At 40.0% G+C, this 5,344-nt stretch overlaps 1 long non-coding RNA gene across 1 annotated transcript in view; it reads right to left on the bottom strand.

Moving 5' to 3' along the window:
* Nucleotides 1–5,287, bottom strand: part of LOC121030346 (uncharacterized) — a 37,148-nt gene extending 31,861 nt beyond the window's left edge. The window contains exon 1 of the long non-coding RNA XR_005790172.1: nt 5,222–5,287. This is a non-coding gene — a long non-coding RNA (uncharacterized LOC121030346). The remainder of the gene's footprint in view (nt 1–5,221) is intronic.
* Between the last annotated feature and the right edge of the window lie 57 nt (nt 5,288–5,344).

Below are 5,344 nucleotides of genomic sequence, written 5' to 3'. Positions count from 1 at the left end.
AGAGAGAGAGAGAGAGAGAGAGAGAATGTGAGCAGGGGAGGGGCAGACAGAGAGAGGGAGACACAGAATCCAAAGGAGGCTCCAGGCTCTGAGCTGTCAGCACAGAGCCCAATGATGGGCTCCAACTCACAAGCTGTGAGATCATGACCTGAGGTTAAAGTTCGACGCGCTTAACCGACCAAGCCACCCAGCTGCCCCTGGATGGTTTTTAAAGATGAAGTCGGCTCAGCAGACATTCTGGAATTTATAAAGGAGGAGTTTGGGACCAGAAATCTGGCTGAAAGGGACTAAGGAACTCCTCAAAAGGGTGAATTTGTTTGGCAAGCACACTGTACTTTGAGACTTTAGATGGATTGAGGTGATGAAAACTGAGAGAAGGCCTAAGAAAACTCAGTCTTTGCTCTCAGGGAGCTATAACAATATTTGGGTCCTCTTAGAAAGGGCATGTGGTGTGTGGGTCACCATAGATCTATTACTTCCTATGGTCCTCTAACGGATCAGCTTCACTCATTTATAATCTGCCTGGACCTTGAAGTCATTTGACTTTGCAAGTCCTGTACTAGATAATCTTTCAGACCCCCACATAGCTTTAAAATTATGAGATGTTATCTGTAGACTTCCCCTGTTTGTGCCAGAGAGGAAGTTCCTAACACATAATATTGGCACATTGGCACATAACATTTTTAACTATAAATCCTCACACTGCAATGAGGAATTTTCAGGTAAAATTTGCTTCATGAATATTATAATTTCCTACAACAATATAACATAATAAATAGTCATCTTCCTTTAGGAAAACTTCATGTATACGGGGCGCCTGGGTGGCTCAGACAGTTAAGCGTCAAACTTCGGCTCAGGTCATGACCTTGTGGTCTGTGAGTTCAAGCCCCATGACAGGTTCTGTGCTGACAGCTCGGAGCTCGGAGCCCGGAGCCTGCTTCGGATTCTGTGTCTCCCTCTCTCTCTGCCCCTCCCCCGCTCATGTTCTGTCTCTGTCAAAAATAAATAAACATTAAAAAAAAAAAAGAAAACTTCATACATAAAACTAGAGGTAGAAATTAATATGTAAGTGAATAAATGAGGCACCTTATAACAGTTTAGGGTTTCCAGACTTAGTAAAAAAATAAATAAATACAAAAAAAAAAAAAACCAGGATTCCCAGTTACATTTGAATTTCAGATAAACAAATAATATTTTAATATAAGTACATCCCATGCAATATTTGGAACAAATTGGATACACTTATACTAAAAAAATTATTTGTTGTTCATTGAAATTCAATTGTAACTTAGCACCTACATTTTATCTGACAATCTCTAATACTTTCCTATTGCTGCTGTAACAAATTACCACCAACTTAATGGCTGGAAGCAACATAAATTTATTATGTTACAGTTCTAGAAGTGAGAAATCTAAGATATATGCACATGGCTACATTCCTTTTGGAGGTTCCAGGGGAGAATCCATTTCCTTGCCTTTTACAGCTTCTGGAGGCTTCATATATTCCTGCTCATAACCTCCATCTTCAAATCCACTAGTTATAGCATCTTCTCTCCTCTCTGATCTCTGCTTCTGTTGTCACATTCTCATATTGTCTCATTCCCTCTCTCTGCCTCTACTGCCTCCTCCCTCTTATAAGCATCCTTGTGATTACATTGGGTCCACATGAATAAAGTCCCCGTCTCAAAATCCTTAATTTTGTCACATCTGCAAAATAACTTTTGCCATACAAGGTAACATATTTACAGGTTCTTGGGATAAGGATGAGGATACCTTTGAGGGGAGGGCATTATTTTGTTTACCATATATCTCACAACAGTTATTGGAGTTACAATGAGTTTAACCCATAATTACAAATTCTACTTTCATTATTTTATCTGATTATTTCTAATTCTACTTAAGATATGATCTTCTTTGTAGAAGTCTAATTGGCACAGAACTTTTCTGGAAAATATTTATTTTTTAGACATTAAACCATGTAATTTCCTACAGAGTTTTATCAATGAGCATGAATTTTCTTTTTACAGATGAGAACAGATCAAAGAGCTTTAGCCATTTGCTGAGACAGAGTGATATGCCTAATATTGTTGTGTCCAGGATTACCCACATTACAACTATCTGGGTGCAGCATAAATCAAAATGTCCCATTTCTCCCCCCCCCCATTTTGTTGTACTTATATGAAGATATAAATTTTTATTCCTCTAAAAATACAGAACAAGCTTAAAATAATATAAGATCATATCTAGATATCTGAGGATAGCAAATGGTAAGAAAAGGAAGCTCTTTTAACTATTCCATAGAAATTAGAGATGAACTTGATAATATAATTTTTAAATTTATATTATCAAATTAAAAATATGGAAGGGAAATACATACTACATGTGACTTATAGTGTTCAGTCATTTTTGTCTTTGTTTGGACTGCTATAACCAAAATACCACAGGCTGGGTGGCTCATAAACAGTAGAAATGTATTTCCCACCATTCTGGAGGCTTAAAGACTGAAATCAGGGTCCTGGCACGGTTGGATGAGGGCTCTCTCTGAGTTGCAGACCTCTTATGGCATCCTTATGTGGTAGAGGAGGCCAGGGAGCTCTGTGGGATCTCTTTATAAGAGTATTAATTCTATTCGTGAGGACTCCACCGTCCCCTTCCAAAGACCCCCACCTCCTCAAACGATCTCCTTTGGGGATTAGGATTTCAACAGATGAATTTAGGGGGGGCACAAACATTCAGACCACAGCAGTTGTCAATGCATAAAATCTTCTCACATATTAACTAGGTGGTTTCCAGTTTGAGTCTTGAAAAACAACAACAAATGTCTTGAGCCCCACATCCAGCTCTGTGCTGACAGCTCAGAGTCCGGACTCTGTTTCAGATTCTGTGTTTCCTTCTCTCTCTGCCCCTCCCCCACTCACACTCTGTCTCACAAAAAATAAACGTTAAAAAAGATTTTTTTAAATAAAAAAACGAGGCTATGAAGTAAACGAATTTTGTGATGATATGTAGATGTGAGTGGAGATGGATTATATATCTTTGGACTAACTCCAATAAAAGGCAGATGCTGCAGTGTTAAAGTTACACTAATATGATAATGAAAGAATGGTGGAAATTCTACCAAAGTGGAGGAAAGCAAAGGCAAAGTAATCAAGCAGCAATCTCAGAACAGCAATCTGAGATGGTGAATCTGGGTGGTTTCAAGGGAAGCCCTCACCAAGTCAAAAAAGGAAGGAAACTAGTATTTGAATAGCTATCCTGTTCAAAACGCTGTGTTAGATTGTTTTATTTTTTTTTTAACGCTTATTTATTTTTGAGACAGAGAGAGACAGAGCATGAACGGGGGAGGGTCAGAGAGAGGGAGACACAGAATCCGAAACAGGCTCCAGGCTCTGAGCTGTCAGCACAAAGCCCGACGCGGGGCTCGAACTCACAGACCGCGAGATCATGACCTGAGCCGAAGTCGGACGCTTAACTAACTGAGCCACCTAGGGGCCCCTGTGTTAGATTGTTTTAACTTTACACAAAGTAATTATTATTTCCAAACTAAGATATGGAAGCTGAAGCTCACAGATTACTTAACTCATCCAAAGTCCATTTGAACTGAAGTTTACCTGAAGTCGAACTCCATTCTATTTGCACTACCAAGCTGCACGCCCCCCAGAAAAGGATAGACTACCTCAATTAAAGGCCCATTTCATTTCTGACAGGAAGAGAAACTAGTAAATGCCCACTAAAAGACCGTAAGGATTTAAATGATGAATTTAGCCAGGTTCTGTTGTGAAATTGTGCTATGAAAGAACTTAAGTTGTTAAAAGAACTTGAATGGCCTACACTCTGTAAGCCCCTTGCCTGTTTTGAAAGTCAATCAACTGTCTGAGCATGTGGACATAATTTCTGTCCACTTTCCTCCTTCACAATTCTTGTCTCCAGGCCATGTTAAGCTCATCCTATCTCATTCTTGGCTCATGCTGCTCCTTCTGCTTCAAACACTTTTCCTTTCCTCCAGATGATATCATGGCTGCTCCTTCTCATCACTGAGTATTTACTAAACTCAAATGCCACCTCTACAAAACGACCACTTTCTGCAATTACCCCTATTACTATAGCATCACCATTCTCAGATAGCATTAGTATGTCAACTTGTTTTATTTTTTTGTTTAAGATTTATTGCTTGCCTCCTACAAAGAGAATATAAATTTGTGGAGGAACAGATTTCTGTCCACCCCAGTTCTGTAACACTTGAATTATTCTTGAGACACAGAAGGCCACACACACACACACACACACACACACACACACACACACACGATGTAACTAATTAATTGAGTGCATGGATTGCAAGTGGTACAACTGGGACTACAATGTATCAGTGGTAGTAAAAAACGTAAGAGACAAAAGTAGCAGAATGGAGCCTGAAAAGGAGTTACAGTGCCCATTACCTCTGAATCGAATGTTAACAAAATAATATGCAAACACTTAAATAGCACTTACTCCATGCCAGGCACTTGTTCTAAGCATTTTACCTGTATTAACTCATTTTTATCCTTCATAATAAATAGGTTTAACACTCCTTTGTTGCAGATGAGTAAAGTGATGCACAAAGGCTAACTTGGCCAGGGTCACAGAACTAGTCAGAGGCAGAATCAGAATTTGAACCTAGGTAGTTTGGAGTTCCTGCTTTTAACTACGCTTCAAAACGCCGAATGGTTGGCGGCACGAGTATCCGGTTCCTCCATGAGCATAAAAATAAGTTTATCCGCTTAAAATACTGGGGAGATTGAAAAAATAAACACATTTTGTTTCAACTAGTGGTGGTTGTAACACTGTTAGTTACAAGTCGGCAATATTCTCAATTCTTGTCAACTTCTCAAGCCTACCAGATTTCACCTTCAGCCTGCAATAACCCAACCTCACCGTCTCAAAGTTTCCTCCCCTCCCTCCTCTCCTCTTACGCCCGTTTATTCCAACGTTTCTCCACTGAAAATGATACAAGCTCTGCCTCTGCAGCTTTCTACTGGCTAAATCTCAACTTCCTCATCTGTAAAATAACAATACCCGTCCAGTCTATCCCGCTAAAACTGAGGAAAGGGTGAAAATGTGAAAGCCCTCTACTGATATTAATTTCTATCCTTGACCGTTATTTTCTTGTCCTTTTCTTCCCTACACTTCATGATAAAAGAAATAGACTTTCCCGTTCAGAAACTCGCCTCCTTAAACTCACTTGCTTCTCCTAGCCAGCTCCGCGGGTGCCAACCTCGCTTTGAGCTTGCGCACTAGCGACGGCGGTAGCCTTGGCTTTCCCACCTTCAGCCGCCGAACTTTGATGACGTAAATTTCCTGCGCG

The sequence above is a fragment of the Herpailurus yagouaroundi genome, unplaced genomic scaffold (assembly GCF_014898765.1).
Source record: "Herpailurus yagouaroundi ecotype Mexico unplaced genomic scaffold, PumYag 28, whole genome shotgun sequence".
In the NCBI taxonomy this organism is placed as follows: domain Eukaryota; kingdom Metazoa; phylum Chordata; class Mammalia; order Carnivora; family Felidae; genus Herpailurus; species Herpailurus yagouaroundi.
This window is presented reverse-complemented; position numbering and strand designations above follow the sequence as displayed.